Raw genomic sequence first — 18,996 nt, forward strand, 5'->3', positions numbered from 1 at the left:
GAACAGGAATTGAATTTAAATTTTACAGAAGAGGAAATTTAGGCACAGAGAAGTTATGTGAATTGCTCAAGGTCACTCGCTGCATCAGGTATGTGAAACTGTACGGATTAGAACCCAGGTCTCCTGACTTGCAAGCTCATTCTCTGCTCATTACGCTATATGGATCTCAATGCCTCATTTTATACCTCAATAAATGGGGGGCATTCTACTTAGGCAGAGGATAGAGACCATCTCTGACTATGTATGATCTGATTATCTTTTATCTAGCCTTTCTTTTAGTACAATGCTTAGCACATTGTAAGTTTTTAACAAACACCATAACTTCTTCAACTTGTCACTCACAAAAGTTTCATTTTCCCTTTCAAATGCACTCAAATCTCTCCATTCCAATAGCTAGTCCAATATCCCTAGTACTACCCTCTAGATTCCATGCACCGTATTAAGCACCTAGGAAACTTTAAAATAAATCAGAAGACATGTTCCCTGCCTTTAATTATCTCACATTCTAGGAGGAAAAACATAAATATTTTTATGTGAATATATATCTGAGGCACCCACAAATCTACCTATTGAGTTCTTGCTGGATCTGACTGGACATTGACCTTACATTATGGAGGAAGAAGGAGTTTTAAAGCTTTCAGAGGAGGAAACTGAGGCACAGAGAAGTTGTGACTTGTCCAGGGTTACAGTATACAATATATTTATTGTATTCGTTTAGCACTTATGTATCACTCACTCTATTAAGCACTGGAGTCTATACAAGTTATTCATATTAGGCACAGTCCATTTCCCAAATGGAGCTCACAGTCTTATTTAACTCTAACTTTAACTCTGCCTTTCGAAAGTACATTTTTACTTAGTCCTAATTGTTCTCCAGAGATGGAGAATGAAAACCTTCTAAAGGCTAATCCTTATTCACACTAATATGAGGGTGGCAATTTGTCCATGTACGTGCTACTATTTAGCCACATTGCATTTTGTTTGTAGTTGACTATTCATCCAATGAGAAGTAGTGTGACTTATTGGAAAGAGCATGAGTTTGGGAGTCAGAGGTCATGGGTCCTAATCCCAGCTCTGCCACTTGTCAGCTGTGTGAATTTGGGCAAGTCACTTAACTTCACTGTGCCTCAGTTACCTCAGCTGTAAAATGGGGATTAAGACTGTGAGCCCCGCTTGGGACAATGTGATAACCTAGTATCTCCCCCAGTGTTTAGAACAGTGTTAGGCACATAGTAAGCACTTAACAAATACTATCATTTTTATTATCCAAGAACTCCAAGTAGCTGATGGAGAAAGAGTTAGACAAAGCAAGCCTCATAGCTATAGTCACTTCCCATTCCAACAGTGATCCTGCTGAATGATAAAGTTAAGGTGACTGAAAATAAATCAAATTATTCTCCCCTCTCTCAGTGGGTACTTGAGTAACTCCACCCACAAAACTGTGTCTTAGCCAGACTGGAAGCAAAGAGTAAGTGAATGAACCAACCTTCTCAGAGGAAGTGGCAGTGGTGGGGCAGTATTAAAAATTTAGGAGCACCCAGTTCAAGTAAGAAGATGGGTAGTTGTATAAACAAAGCATTAGAAGGGAGTGCAAGGTGTGGGGGGCGAAGGGTCCCATCAGACAGATGTTCTAAATTTTGGGGTTTGACTGGACTTCCAACTGAAGTCATTATGACCCTGTGTGCACATGCACCTTAAATGATAAGAGATCAGGACTGCAAATTTTCCCTTGTCTCAGTAACCAAATGACTGCAGCTGGTCTTGAGCTCTAAGGTGAAACTACCCCTAACAAAGCTATAATAATTATGCCTTCAGAATTTGTTGGAACTTTGAAGAGAACCATGCTTTCCTCAAAGACAGAAAATTAATTTGTTTCCTGGCAGTTGTACACTAATGCTTTACATAATGACGCAAACTCCACAGATTATCATGAAATTATCATGAATAGATTAATGGATTGATTAAAGCTCTTCAATGTTTTATATTTGATATTTAGGGAGACTGTCTACATTTGCTGGACTTACATCGGTGGAGTTTCTGTCCTTTTCAAATATTTTTTAAATGTGATCAAAATTAACTCCAATGAAATCCAGTCCAGACTGCTGTTTTGTAAAATATTACACACTTCAGTGTTATTCAAATGTTCTGGTCAAGACAGAATCTGTGCCTCAATATGCTGGGGGGGTTCATTTTTTTTAGGTGACACAGGAAAATGGTGCATTCGTTCCAAATTATATTTGGTTTTTCCAAACTACACTGTAGTTGGGAGGACAGTGAAAACTGAAAAAGAAGTTCTTTGGGACTGAATGAAGAAAAAAAACTCACTGACTTTGTATGCGTACACAAAATGTGATCCATGAAGGAAAGCTGAAAAGGTGGATGTCCAGGTTACATTCAGCCCAAGGCAAAACTAATTTGCCTGATGGATACTATGCAGCAGATAATTTAAGATGGCATTGACCTTGACAGCATTACAGCCACATACTTTCCCTAGTAATGCTGTCAAGGTCAATGCCATCTTAAATTATCCCTTCCTGTGAATAATTATTTAAATGTATTAGATACAGACATGGTTTACATCAACAGAAGACAGTCATGAGGGTGGCAATTTCTGTTTTTACTTTTCAACCTTACACTACAAAAAACATTTCTGATGTCTGTATTCCCTTGATGCCTCTTTTTTTTTTTTTTTTTTTTTTTTACAAAGGTCAGGCATCGCAGCTACTAACATATTATTTTGGTTTCCCTTTTGTATGTCTCATAGTAGAGAGGACATCTTGAAGTCTCAGGACCTAGACTTAGTCATTCTATATGAAAAATTTTATCACAATCATGCTGTGTTTGTAACATGAGGTGCCTAGGTATTGTTCTTTTCCCTTTGGGTATTTAATGTTATTCTCTCCTAAAAAGACAGGTTGATTGTTTTTACAATGTGAATATGAGTCTGGAAATCAGAGCAGTGTTTCATCAAGTTCCACTTCAAACTGAAGTCTATGGAGTGTTGGACATGTCAAATTGACTACTCAACTGTTAGACTTGGAGCTGTATGCATGTCACATCCTTCTTCCAGTGCAGTTCCATCAGTTCATTCATTCAGTCGTATTTATTGAGCTCTTACTGTGTGCAGAGCACTGTACTAAGCACTTGGGAAGTTTACTCACCAGTGAACCATACTTAGTATTAAATGGAAAGAAAAAATGCATATAAAATGGTCAAGTCTGGGACACAGCTCATGTTGAATTAAATTATAAAATTCCAGTCTATCTTATTGCCCCTAACAAAATTTGATGATGATGATGGTATTTGATAGGTGCTTACAATGTGCAAAGCAAAGCACTGTTTATTTACTAGTGTTATATCTTGTAGCAACACAACACAGGAAGATTGAAAAGCATGTAGTTGTGGTTTTTTTCTTTTGTTATTTAGAAGGATTTGATCCATACTCACTGCTCTGGCAATCAATCAGTGGAAGTTATTGAGTACCTATTGACTGAAAAACAGTGGAAATGCTTGAAAGAGAGCAACTGAAGCAAGACATATATTTCCTGCTCCCAAGGAGCTCACAATCTAATTTTTTTGCTTGGGTGTTTCTGAGATTGATAACTACTATTTGGGGTTGATGGAAAATCTCCTCTGTTCTCTTATCACTTCAATGAATCAATCAATCAATCGTATTTATTGAGCGCTTACTGTGTGCAGATCACTGTACTAAGCGCTTGGGAAGTACAAGTTGGCAACATATAGAGACAGTCCCTACCAAACAGTGGGCTCACAGTCTAAAAGGAGGAGACAGAGAACAAAACCAAACGTACTAACAAAATAAAATAGAATAGATATGTACAAGTAAAATAAATAAATAAATAGAGTAATAAATATGTACCTGGCTTAGAATTTGCAGAGTTTCAAGTGGAAGAGAAGTAAATTGAGGGAACCAGGCACATATCAAAATGCTCCCAGTTTAATGAGTGAGCTGATCCAATACTTCTTGGTATGAGAGTTTCTCATACCAAGGCCAATGAAGGACGGACAGTCAGCCACAGCATGCGCGTGCAATGAGAGCCCTACATTTTGTTGGCATGATTGCCATTTGCAGTGCCCAGTGCTGTGATGTTTTTGAGCTTATGGTTTTACAGTCCTCTTGAAGCTTTTGCTGAAAAGAAAGCCACCACTGCAGCATGCCTGCAGTCTACCTGAGTTGTTTGCTATTAGTGGCTGTAATGTAGAATTGTGTGATGCTGCCCTGATAAATCACTGGACAACAATGCCTGGGTCAACCTGGGACAGATCAGCTGAGTCATAACGACTACTATTGATCCTGAAACCAGGAGACAACTGAATGTAGAGTCAATACAATGCAACTAAAAGTGGCAAATGCATTTCTACTTTTCTCAAGTACTTCATCAAGAAGCTAAGTTAGCTACTACGTTACTATGAAAAGTCTGTTTTTCAAATTTACTTAGGATCTATCGTTTTCAGATCAATGAGCAGAAAATTGCTTTGATGGTCTTAAATTGGTATTTCTTGCAGAAAGAATATGCAAACACACTTGCATTGAAATAATTTTAACCTGGTTATTCAGTATTACTTTGAGATTCACATTTAAAGCTTGTTCGGGGGTTACTGTTTCCATTTGATCTTCATCTAACACTCTGGGTGCATGACAAACTCAGTTTGCAACTTGCTTAAACTACATATTAAACTTAATGCCCTTCAGCTTCTTGCTCCCTGATTGCAGACAGACAGAGATATAGGCTCCAAACAAAGACCAAAGACAACACATACTGTTTTATGCCTTGTATTTCTATGGCTGTTGATTCACCTAATACTTTGTTGTTTGCCTCTATGTAAGGGATGTGAGGGTCGTAACACCCACAAGCTGCTCATAGTCTGGACACTGCAAGTGATGCAGGGTTACGCTCTAGCTGTGATCGGGGTGGAGTGCTGAAGGAAAACAGGTTAAGCTAAAAACACTGCCAGGGTTTTAACTCGACCCTTGGAGCCAATTCTTGAGGCTAACTCTTTTTAATATTAACTTGGCCTCTAATCCAAGTTAATTCCTAAACTAACTCTCTCAACAAACACGACCCCCAGCCTTCTCCTTTTCGCATCCTGCCAAGAAAACTGCAGTTATCACAAATGCTAGAAACCACACAAACCTTCTGGTAGCAATAGATTAGGGCATACCCGGGGGGAAATGAGACATGTGCTGCTGCTCAATGTCCTCCAAAGGGAAGGCAGAGACAGCCCGGGCCTGGGGGACCTCTTAGGCCAGGGACGTCCATGCCGGCCAGCTCATTAAGGACCTGAACACCTAACGGGAATGATCATCTTGCAGTAGGAAAACTCCACGCCTGAGTTGGGTGGGGTTCAATTATTTTCTTTGCTGTGGCTGAATCTTTGACTTTGTGTTGATTGCATCCTCAATATTAAAGTATCTGGTTTCTAACTAAATTGTGGTGGTCATCCCCTCGGTGGCCCCAAGACATGAACGCTCTAATATAATCTTGGGTAATGAGTTGGTCACTCGGGACTCGACAGTGCATGCAACATAATGTCATGATACCAAAAGAAATGGGAGGGGACAACAAATATTTTTCTAGCCTTAGGTCAGTGAAATACTTAAGTAACTCTGGGATCAGCAGGAACAACAGCCTCATAACAATCCTAATAGTGTCTTCAGGCTTTATGGTCAGCAAGAAGTACCCTGAGTCAACCATCCTTAATGTTCCCCTTCCCTACTATTGCATTGAAATTAGGTTAGCTAATGGTTTACCTCATTTCTGGGACATGCTGCTGTCCAGTCCCATTGCATGTGTAGAGAGAGTCTGCCAGGGGCTGGAGAACTACAGTTCTGTGTACTTTGATTATTCATCCCAAAGGATCCTAGTGGATAGAGCACAGGCCTGGGAATCAGAAGCACCTGAGTTCTAATCCCTATTCCAACACTTGTCTGTTGTGTGACTTTGGGCAAGTCACCTTAATTTTCTGTGTCTCAGTTTCATCTGCAAAATGGGGATTAAGACTGTGGGCCCTATGTGAGACAAGAACTATGTCTAACCCAATTAATTTGTATCTACTCCAGTGCTTAGTAGCACAGACACATTCCCGGCCTACAATGACCTTACAGTCTATCGGAAGAAAAAGACATTGCTATAAACAAATAAATTACAAATATGTATGTAAGTGTTGTGGAGCTGGGAGTGGGGAAAAATGTAGGGTGAAAGTCAGGGCAATGCAGAAGGGAATAGGAGATGAGGAAAAGAGGGCTTAGTCAGGAAAGGCCTCTTGGAGGAGATGTGCCTTCCATAAGGCTTTGAAGGAGGGGAGGGAAATTGTCTGTGGAAAGGAATTCCAGCAGGAAGGAATTCCAGGCCACAGGCAGGACATGAGTGAGAGGTTGCAGTGAGATAGATGAGATTGAGGTACAGTGAGAAGGTTAGCATTAGAGGAGCAACGTGAGCAGGCTTGGTTGAAGTGGAAGAATAGTAAGTTGAGGTTGGAGAGGGCAAGATGATTGAGTGCTTTAAAGCCAATGGTAAGAAGTTTCTGTTCAGTGTGGAGGTGGATGAGCAACCACTGGAGGTAAGTATGATGCCTCCCCATACATAGTTAAAACTGTAGTGGACAATCTGAGCTACTTCAAATTGCTCAACATTAACAAAAGAATGAACAATGACATTTTAATTATTGTTGTTATTATCATTGTAGTTCTTTTTTATTGGAAAAGACATCCTAATGACTATATACTTTTCTGTTTTCTTGGTTAGTTGCTTCATTAGGCATTTGGAGAACCTATGACATTGTTTTCCTTCCATAAACAATCATGCTTCCTTTCCTTTGCTGATACAAGCCAGTCAATGACCTACATAGTTAGAACTGTAGGATGGAGTAGGAAACATTAGAACTGTGATCCCAGATGGTTCTCCGGAGATGCGAGCATATTCTGAGGACCTATTATTCATGATAGTGCTGGCCCACAGGCAGTTTTAAGTGACCGAAGGTCTTTTCGCTCAAGCCAAGGTGTTTTTTTTTTGTTGTTGTGATGTTTGGGTGGAGGCTTCCCAAGGATTTCTGAGAGCAATATTGACTTTAAAACCACAGGGAAACCAATTGTGATGGAAAAGCTGTCTAGATCTAAGGTAGAAAAATAAAAAGCATGAAGTAGTTGAAAGGTGCACAGAAATGATCTCCATATTCTGCCTTTCTATATCATCTGAATTTGCTTGGAAGGATTGTTTAAGAGGAATATTTATGGGATGATGTCTAACTCTGGGGGAGAATGAACTTTCAGAAGCTGACAGTCTAAGATAGTTGCTGGCAGGAGAATCTATTTACAACCCTCCAACATGGGCATAACAAAGCTCTGGCTAGGTTCCTGCAGCTGCAGTTATCAGGGTTAGAATTCCTCTGATATCCTCACTTCCCTCCATGTTCTGTCCTACTCATTTTAGAGGCTATCTTCTGGCAGAGAGCCATTCTTCATAGACACAAGGACATCCATTATTGCCCTTCTGCAATGTGAACCCACATAGGGATGCCTGAGGTTACAACAGCCTCTTCTTTCCTACTTTCCCACAGCATGTAAAATCAGGTTTGTTTCCATTTGTCTCATATGAAAGGAAATCTGAAGAACTAATACCAAAGGAATGAAATTGAAGGAATAAGAATGACAACAATGATGGTATTTGTTAAGCACTTACTATGTGCTAAGCACTGGGGTAGATCAGGGTAATCAAGTTGTCCCTCATCGGGTTCAAACTTTTAATCCCCATTTTACAGATGAGATAGCTGAGGCACAGAGAAGTTAAGTGGCTTGCCCAGGTCACACAGCAGACAAATAGTGGAGCCGGGATTAGAACCCACATCCTCTGACTCCGAAGCCCGTGCTCTTTCCATTAAGCCATGCTGCTTGCCAGTGTAATTTTATATGGTTAATCAATTATATTTATTGAGCGTTTACTACATGCAAAGCACTTGGGAGAGTACAACACAACAATACAATATAGGGGGCACCATTACGTTAGGTAAAGTTTGGAAACATATATATTGGAATAAGTATATATTTCAAACCCAGACCATAGCCAATGCCATTAGAGCTACATTTTAAACATACCTGAAATGTAAATTTCCCTGTACAATGACCTTTTAAAAAATATAGTGGCTCTGTTTCTAGAGATACCTTAGACATGACATTAGGCTGTAAATTGTGGGTGCAGTGTTGTAAATGTTGAAGATAGATTTGTTCAGTGAACCTTCTTAGTCTGTAATGTATGTTTGTAAAATATGTTAAAATTCTTTTTCTCTGGTTGCATTAGGTTGGTGCTACCTGAAGTTTTAAGAGAAAAATTAATTCAAAGCACAAGGGGACCTAGTGTTTCAAAAGACTAGGTCCCCTTGTGCTTTTAATGTCTTTTGAAACACAAATCAACACAAACAGCTTTTTTGTGCAGTGTGGCCTAGTGGAAAAAGCATGGGCCTGGGAATCAGAGAATCTGGGTTCTAATCTTGACTCTGCCACTTGCCTGCTGTATGAATTTCGGCAAGTCACTTTGATGTGACTCAGTTACCTCATCTGTAAAGTGGGACTGTGAATCCCACATGGGATGGGGACTGTATCTGATCTGATCATTTTGTATCTATCCCAGCATCAGTTCAGTGCCTGGCACATAGTAAGTACTTACCATAAAAACAAAACAAAACAAAAAACCCCCAAAAACATAATGAGGAGCTCTGAGTGGCTTTCCTATCCAAAGGATTTGGATTTTATAATACTACTATGGCAGGATTGCAGGTCCATGGCAGGATTCTATTCTTCTTTTATTGCTCGCAATCTCCCTAAAGAATGTTTACATCCATTCATTTAAATTGCCATAATAATAATTCATATTTTACCACATAGTCTAACTATGGTTTACTTAAATTCTTTCCCATGCTTTGAGCACACTTCCTGTCCAGGGGTTAGAAGAAGCTTTATGCCCATAAACACACTGGTCTATAAATGTGCCTGATGTAGGCTGAATACACAATACTGATAAAAAATTCAAACTTCATAATAATCATCCAAAATCTTAAGATACTTTACAATTGACTTAGTGGTCAGAGTTCATAAATTGACAAGTAGAGAAATCTACATTTCCAGTGGAAATCCTTTTTTCTCAAATTTGGGTTTAAGAATACATCTTTAATTCAGCTATTATTAATTTACACACAATTAAACTGGTATTAAGTGGCTTTGTAAAAGTATGAGATTAAGTACAAATGTTTTAATTTGCTTAAACACTATTTTCTTTCTATTTGAAAGAACGTCTCAGTATTTCAATAAATCAATCTTAGATATTTATTCAGCTATCACATAACACTACTCCCTGCATTTGTGATGAGATGATTTTCTATAACAACCCTGATAAAAATGAATATCTTCTTAAAAAAATGTAATTAAGCTGATTACCAAATTGATTATCCCAACTGACCATTTTCGATCATTGAAAAAAAATTCAGAAGTCAAACAAAATTAGGTACATGGCTGTGTGTATATGGCCTAGTTTGGTTCAGCTACCAAATACTTATTAGGGGAATTGGCCTCTGCTCCAATTAGTTCAGATAGTGGGCTTTGTACTGTCATGTTTTTTGTTTAAGGGATTTTAAAATTTTCTCTGGCTTTCAACGAAGCAATATGAACTTGAACACACTTAGGCTCATATTCTTATACTCTGTTGCTTCTCCTACCTGTTATTTATCTTAATATCTGTCTCTCCCACTAGACTGCAAACTCGTTTAGGTCAGGGATCATGTATCTATATCACAACTTTCAAGCAGTTAGTATAGTGCTCTAAACACAGTAAGCATTCAATAAATACCACTGATATATTGATTGGGTGAGAGAATGACACAGAAGTGACTGTGAGCTCATTGTGGGTAGGGACCACTCTTTGTTGCTGTATTGTACTTTCTCAAGCACTTGGTACAGTGCTCTACTCATAGTAAGTGCTCAATAAGTACAACTGAATGAATGAATGATCAAACCCCAGTTTTCTGGGGTTTGTACAGATTTGGGGACCCTTGTGATCTGCCTCTGTGCCAATTGATTTACTAATCTCCATAGCCTTCCCAGTTTCCACCTCCACCCTGACATGTACAATCTTGAGAAACTGGTCTCAACTATCCTCCGCAACACAAAAATTCTGTTGCCATTTTGGAGCCTCTGCTTGGGTAGATTGTGTAAGAGCATCATACAATTTACTAACAGATGTTGTTTTCTGGGAATTGACTTCCTATTTGCTGCTGCATGCTGGTGCCTGTTCTACCCCTTTCCTGAGGTCTTTATCAGACTGTTTTAGTACTTCAAGAATTACAGCTATTATCCATGAATATCAGCAACTGACAAAAATTATTCAGGCATAGTGAAGTATTCACAGTGAGTTGCTGTCTGTGACATATCTTCAATTGGATGTAATGTGAGAAATTACTCAGTTATCCCTTTACATTTCTTAAAGCACAAAGCATATTCTAAACCAACTAGGCTGCCTGTTAAATTGTCTGCAGATTTTTTTTCATTATTTTTCCTCCTTTTGTTTTTGCCTTTTCTTTCTCTCCCCGCCCTCACTTCATTTTTTCTGATAAATTATAGCTTATAAGTTTAATTTAGTTTTAACATAGTTACTGTAGCATAAACACATTGGTTTCAAAAATATTCATTGAGTATTAACCAATATGTAATAGATATTATAGCTATTTATTTTGCTTAATTTTCAGCAAGTTTTAATAACTGGTGTATCACTAATTAACCATTTATTTTGAAAAGTATTTCAGGATAAAGACATGATAAATTCATTGTAAAAATGCATCAAGTGAATGCCATGAAATGAATACCTTAAATGTTTTTGGCATTGTTATCTAGAGGAAAGGTGTGCAGAAAATGTAAACAACACTTGGAAAGGATTGTGGTGTGGCTCACAAACATACAGTCTGTTGCTGACAACCGCTCTCCATCACCAATTAACTGGGATTCTTATTAAAGAATGCCCAAAAAAGGAGAAGAACCTGCTGATTGCCTCTGTATAGTTACCAATTGAAGATAAAGGTGAAGCACCAAGAGCAATGAGGTTTTTTTTCCACTTTTACTCTGGGGCTACAGCCCATAGAACAAAGATCGCTGCCTCCCCAAACAACTTTTCACCCCCGTCAACATCCCTTCTCCCCATGACACCAAACTAAAGGTGGACTACTTCATCTCTAATGTCATTCTGGGCATTGGAGGTATTTCTGAGGTATATCCTTACGGGGCAAGTCACTTCACTTCTCTGGGCCTCAGTTACCTCATCTGTAAAATGGGGATTAAGACTGTAAGCCCCACGTGGGACAACCTTATTACCTTTTATCTTCCCCAGAGCTTAGAACAGTGTTTGCCACATAGTAAGCACTTAACAAATACCATTATTATTATTATTATCATTATTATTATTATTATCTGGAAGTAGTGGAAACAGTCAATTCTTACAAAGAGCTTGAAGAGGAATGGTAGGCAGGAGATGGGACTAACTGGAGTTGGCTGTGTGATCAAGGGAGAGTCTTTTTTTTTTAATTTGAACATGTTTGAAAGTAATGGAGAAGCCATTGGAAAGTGAGTGGTTGAAGATGACATTCAGCAGGGGAAGAAGGGAGGAGGCCAGTGTTTTGTTAAGATGTGAATGGTTAGGGTCAGAAGCACAGATGGAGGGGGTAGATTTGAGAGGAGGTGGGATATCTCTTCTTGAGATACTGTGGGAAAATATGGGAGGGTAGAAGAAGGGGCAGGAGGGGGGAGGGATTGGAGAGGGGCAGGGGAGACCATTTCAGTGAGACCATGTGTGATGGTTTTGATTTTATAAAACGTATGTGGCCAGATCATTATGGAAAATAGATTGTAGGTTTGGAGTGGGACAGGAGGTTTGAGGATGTAGTTAAATGTATGGAACGCCTGGGGCAAGCCATGGGTCTGAGGGTCAATATGAATGGAGAAATGTTGTTGTCAGGTGGGGAGGTGAGGGTAGAATTAAATCAGGTGAGAATGAATTTGAGATTTCACATTCGGTGAGATGTCTGGATTTCCATCAAAACTGGAAATTTTGCAGCTCAAGTACAGGAATGGAGGGAGTATATTATGTAAGTACTCCAGGGTTGCAGGTTAGGGGTGTGAGACTGACAGAGGGACAGTGGAGTGAAGGAATTGGGTTCAGTGGGAGGACAGTGTTGAAGTCATTGATTTATGTATCTAGAGAAGGTCCTTTGGGTATGGAGACCAAATGGGGCATGAGGATGTGCCCAAATCAGGCCAGATTTGCAGGGAGTGAGTGTTTGAAAGAGAAGACAGGAGAGGAGGTTGTGGTTGGACAGAGGAATTTCGGAGTTGGTGAGAGTAGATTATGTACAGCAAGTAGAAATAATGAGATTGAATATGTGCCCAAGTTGGTGAGTAGGAGAGTGTTGGAATTGATTAGTGAGAGGAAATGGACAGTGGAAGGGGTCATCATGGACATTCATATGGATATTGAAATCCCCAAGGATCAAGAGAGGGATGAAGAAAGAGTGGGAAAAAATGTGAGAAGGGGATCAAAATGGTTCAAATAGTTACAAGAAAGGCCTGGGGGTGGTAGATGGCCGTGACTGGTAATTGGAGTGGGAGGTAGAGAAGAATGATATGGGCTTCAAAGGAAGGGAAAGAGAAGGAAATGAGATGGTGTAAAACCAGTATTAGGGAGCAAGAAGTAAACCTACACTTACCAAATTTCCAGTGAGTCTTGGAGAGTCTAGGTGCCCTCTAGAGAGAGTGGTAGGAGAGACAATGTCATCTGGAGTAATCCAGGTTTCAGTGATGGTGAGGAGGAGCAGTGACTGGACCAGGAACAGGTCAAGAATGAAAGCAAGCTTCATGGAATGGAGTGTAGGTTCCATAAGTGCTTAGTACAGTGTTCTACACACAGCAAGTACTTAATAAATATGATTAAATGAATGAATGAATGAATAAAGCCACACCTGAATGAGGCTGTGGTGGTGTGTAGGGAGAGAAAATGGCATAATGAGTAGGAATGGGTTGGATTCATTCATTCAATTGTATTTATTGGGCGCTTATTGTGAGCAGAACACTGTTCTAAGTGTTTGGAAAGTACAATACAGAAAGCAATAAAGAGGGACAATCCCTGTCCACAATGGACTCAAAGTTTAGAGGGGTTGCAAATGAATGAATGAGAAACAGAGTGGCTCAGTGGAAAGATCCCAGGCTTGGGAGTCAGAGGTCATGGGTTCTAATCCCAGCTCCTCCACTTGTCAGCTGTGTGACTTTGGGCAAGTCACTTAACTTCTCTGGTCTTCATTACCTCCTATAAAATGGGGATTAAGACTGTGAGCCCCATGTGGGACAACCTGATTACCTCATATCACCTCCAGAGCTTAGAACAGTGCTTGGCACATAGTAAGCGCCATCATTAGTATTATTATTATGCAAATGAATGGTGGGAGTCAGCACTGGGGAAGGGCATAAGGGGAGGATCTAGGAAATAATGACAGGGATGGGGTGGGGGAGAGGGATAATGACAGCATGGGGAATTGGATGTGAGAGCTTGTGAAATAGGGAGGATAGTGGTATTTTCTACAGTGATGGTTTGGGTTTCGATAGAAAAATGAGATCTGTTTTGATAGTTTAGTTTTAGGTGTCCGTGGAACATCCAGTTAAGATGACCTGAAGGCAGGAGGAAATGTGAGACTGAAGAGAAAGAAAAAGTTCAGGGATGGAGAGGTAGTTTAGGAATCATCTGCAAAGAGATAGTAGTTGAAGCTGTATTCTTTTCTAGCACTTGGCATACTTAGAATAGTGATCCGCCCAAAGTAAATACTATTAATCTTACTACTACTTCTCATCAAATATATGCCTTTCATTTCTGAAACATTTTTATCAAGTAAGTCTTGTTGCCTTCCTTTGCCATGCTCAGGGTATTGAGAGCTTCCTGGATTACAGCATCATGGAGAAATACAGTATATGCTTTCTTGCAGAAGCCCAGAGGATACACCAGCCATCTTGATTCTATTTTCCAACTCAATCTTTCCAATAATAATAATAATAATGATAGCATTTATTAAGTGCTTACTATGTGCAAAGCATTGTTCTAAGCATTGGGGAGGGTACAAGGTGATCAAGCTGTCCCACCTGGGGCTCACAGTCTTCATCGCCATTTTACAGATGAGAGAACTAAGGCACGGAGAAGCTAAATGACTTACCCGAAGTCACACAGCTGACAAGTGGCGGAGCTGGGATTTGAACCCATGACCTCTGACTCCAAAGCCCGTGTATTTCTCGATTTTTCCATAACTTGAGAACATGCTACCCATATAGCAGAACAGAATGACAACACTGGACTCTGTCACTGATGGAATCCTAGCTAAATATAGAGTTCCTACAGTGTTATTTATTGGTATTGCTTGTAATCAGAACATCACATTAAATGCTTCAGAGTGTTCAATTGAGGATGAGGCATAGTCCCTGCCTTCAAATATTTTCTTTTATTTTTAGAAAGACTTGTATCAGTTCAAGAAGCCATCCAAATTCTGCCAAAGGTGACCTCATTCCATTTAGCAATATGCATAAATATTGTGCACTAAATTGTCAATATATATCTAGGGTTACTAATAGGGTGGTAGCAATAGCAGTAGTAATAACAACAGGAGTAGGAGAGGAAGTAGTATTTATTAAGTGCATACTGTGCACTAATCACTGGGAAAGAAAACATGGGGGAAAATTAGATACAGTCCTTGCCCTACAGGGAGCCAAAAATCTGCAAATAAGAGGGAGAAAAGTGCTGGTAACAGACATATATGAAAATATGAAACTAAAAAATACCACCAAAATAAAACAATGTTAGAGTATGTGAGGGCTGGAATTATTGGTCATGAATTATATATATATACATATATATATATATAAAATTCATATATATATATATATATATACACAAGTTTATAATTCCCTTGAGGATTTTTTTTTCTCTTCATTCTGATAAGAACTGGAGATTTCTTGAGAAAATATGAGTCCTGGTCACTTTTTGCTTATTTCTTTTGAGTGTGTAATCATTTTCTTTCCAACATAGATCTCCATCCTTAAAAACCTACATTTTGATATTATGAATTTTGAATTGAAAATACAATCTGATAATCTAAATTAAGAAAGATTTCCTCCATGTCCCAGTAGGTGGTTGTGATATGAAACACATTTGATATCATTTGATATCTCTACAAACACATAAAGGAGTAATATTATTGTCTGGAAATTTCAAACTCATTTTTCTATCCAAATTGGAAACAAAATTACAATTTGTCCGTGATTTACCTGACAATATTGTATATCTATTTACATATCATTAACTATCTGTAGAACATATGATGCAGTTCAACATTGCTATGCATGTGTTCTCCTTAACTTCATATGGCAGGACACATACAAGAGATTCTGGAATGTAGTCATTCCACCAGTGTTAAAATGTTCTAGTTTTACTCAAAGGGGACTATGAGGAGAATGAATGAATGCAAAGGAAAATCCAAACAAGTACTGTATGGCTTTGCTAAAGTGGAGGGTGAGTAAACCCTGATATAAACCAACTATTTTCTACAAAAGACTTGAACAAAGCTTCAAACCCTGTGACAGAGCTGGACAACAGAGAAAAAAGTAGCAGTCAGCAGAACATGCTTGCATGTGACAATTAGAAATGGCCCTCTTTCTTGATCATACATTTGAAGAGTATTATAACACTAAAAATCAAATTGAAAACTGCTCAAGGAACATTAATCAATCACCTATCAGTGATACTTATTGAGTGCTTAATCTGTGCAGAATACAGCATTTAGTAAAGTGCGGTATTACAAAGTTGATAGACCCATTCGCTGCCCACAAGGAGCCTATAATACAGTCCAAGACAATCTTTGAACACCCAAAATATTAAAATTATTATTGGTTTCTCATGGTACTGCTCACACCGAGTCTCAATCATATTATTAAAACTTTCACCATCAATGTCTTGTTCAAATCAGACAGTTATATATTTATTACTTTCACATTATTCAATTCTGTGCAAAGAGTCTTAAATATTAAAACTGGAATCAAACACCTAGGCAATATACCAAGATATTGTATTTACTTTTAGAGGAAATTCTGCCAGGACATTATTTAGTATTTAATGTATTAAGGCATTAAATAGTATTTTAGACTGTGAGCCCACTGTTGGGTAGGGACTGTCTCTATATGTTGCCAATTTGTACTTCCCAAGCGCTTAGTACAGTGCTCTGCACATAGTAAGCGCTCAATAAATACGATTGATGATGATGATGATCAGATCAGACAAATGATCTATTTAGCACATTAGTCTGTCTTGCACAGTGGCACCAAATAATGCTTGGAGGAGGTAGTGTTGCTAATAATGTCATTTTTACCCTATTCTAATTCATCCTCATGCTTAGTGATGTATGTTCTGACATCCTTAAGTTTTATTTCTAACAACTCATCATGATCCTAAAATCAATCAATCTACTAAAATTATCCTTGAACCTACTAATATTTTTAGAGGTCAACTTCTTGTGATCATTATTCTGTTGCTATCACTCACTTTTAAAAGAACTGCTAGTTAACTGTGACACTACTAACTTCAAGCATCAGTGGATACTCCCTCCAACTGGTGTTATTCCAAGAAAATTACGATTAGCATTATTAATGATGATACCTACCTTGTAAAAATAGTTCTGATAATTGGTGGTTATTGCTCTGAGCTTATGCAATCATAGTTTAGGAAAAATCATTTTAATAAAAATAAAAAAAATTATTTCAATGAAATGGATTTCTTAGAGATTTATTTGGCATCATATTTTATTATGTATAAAATATGGACAATTGAATTGATTCACCTTTATTCCCCTGACTTTACATTGAGTTAGTCCAGATTTTCATGTTACCTTCCAAGCTAAATCACATAATCTGTCCTTCATTCCTCACATATTCTACATTTATAAAAATGAACTTACTGTGTAAAATGAGATATTCAGCCCATTAAGAGACATTTAATGTTTGTTTTTAATAAAAAAAAACTCTGGAAAATGAGTACATTCATACATTTTGTTTTCTTATCCTTCTGGATAATAATAGTGCTCTAATATGTTAGCCCAATGTGGAATTTTGATGAATATACTGAAGATTACATTTTGTCAGTTAATATTGTATAAATGTAAAGTTACATTGTATGGTCATGTAACATTATTTTAAACCACTTTTTTAAACATAGTTTTGTTCATTCTTTGGACCTTGGAAACACAGTAATTAATGTACTTATATTTTTTCCTGAAATGTTTGTTCAGTTTAAACAAATTTAACTAGTGTGTATGTATGTTTTTATAGTATATGCACATATCTACTTCTAGTACAAATCATTAAAATTATTTTGAATCCACCTCATTTAGTCTTACTATTTCCTTGCACCTTGTGTCAATTTCCACTAATCTCAAATGTACATATATAGCTGACTTTTGTATATGGAGATGACAAGGAGATAACAGTTTAAAATTACTGAAATTGTTTAGTATAGCAATTGTGTCAGGGAAAATTAGCAGCTCTAACCTTGGAGCCCCCAAATATCTAATTTCTATGGAAGGGGATTAACAGCTCTATGGGAAAGCAGGACTCCAGAAATATGCACACCACCATTAAGTAGCTAGAGCAGTGGCAGCAGCACTACTAATGTATGCACAGCAATATTCTGGACACTTGGTAACATCAACACAAGTGATACTGTGCTTAAAGTCACCCAGCTTCACTGGGTAGCTCATTTTAGGGAAATGGATGGCAATATGCCACCCAAAGAACAGTTGTGCGAGGAGCTGAAATTGGAACCCAAAGCAAAGGAGACAGTGGAATTTTATGCTGTAGAAAGTCTCAGAGGATGCTAAATTGCATTGAGACTTTAAGAAGATCACAAGATAAAAGTCAAAATGAAAACAGAACCAGGCACAGAAAGCAACAAAACAGGAGGGCACAGAAAGGATGGGATTCATGTGGGAATAGCCTGGACAGGACTCAGTTTAATACACTGGCATTTTCATCCATGCATCATCTCCAAATGCAAAAGTCAGCTATATATATATATATATATATATATATATATATATACACACACACACACACACACACACACACACACACATTTGAGATTAGTGGAAATTGACACAAGGTGAAAGGAAATGGTAAGACTATAAGAAGTGGATTCAAAATAATTTAATGATTTGTGCTAAAATTAGATATGTGCACATACTATATATACTTATACACTAATTAATTTCAGGATAGGTTTTGATGATAGCCACCCAAGTAAGTTTTGCTATCATCAAAATTTATTCTGAAATGAATTACTGTACCCATTAAGAGAACAGGAACACATTCACATGATAAATTTGCTGCTTTCAAATCTGGGTGAGTCTCCTGAGCTAATAACAGTTGAATAGAACAGAGCTCAGCAGAAAGAGAACAGTTTGCTTTGTAGACTGTTGAGAAAATGAAACTGCAATGTGATAAATAGCAACCTACTGGCCTGGAAGATTTGATACAGTTTCCAAAGGGTCCTACTTTACTCTCCAGGAGTAGTTTAAATTCTATGAGAATTTTTGTGATCATGTGAAAAACAGATTAACAGTTTAATAGGGGGCAATGAAACATTTTGGGCTATGCAAATCCTGCCTTGTTTGCTAGCTGTATGCTTTAAGTCACTTGGGGAACTAAGGGAGCATTGTAAACAAGAGCCATTTTCTCCTTCAACAAGAAATCAAATATAATCAGTGAAAATATTTCTTATCTTCCTAAATACCAAAACATTTCTGTGATTAAAGCATCTGAATAAAAGGATCGTACAGATGTACAGGAACATTTTTTCCTGGGCAAGAATGTCTTAAGGGACCAATGATGATTAATTACTAAATACTTAAGTCTTAATCACC

The sequence above is a fragment of the Tachyglossus aculeatus genome, chromosome 2, assembly GCF_015852505.1.
Source record: "Tachyglossus aculeatus isolate mTacAcu1 chromosome 2, mTacAcu1.pri, whole genome shotgun sequence".
NCBI lineage: Eukaryota > Metazoa > Chordata > Mammalia > Monotremata > Tachyglossidae > Tachyglossus > Tachyglossus aculeatus.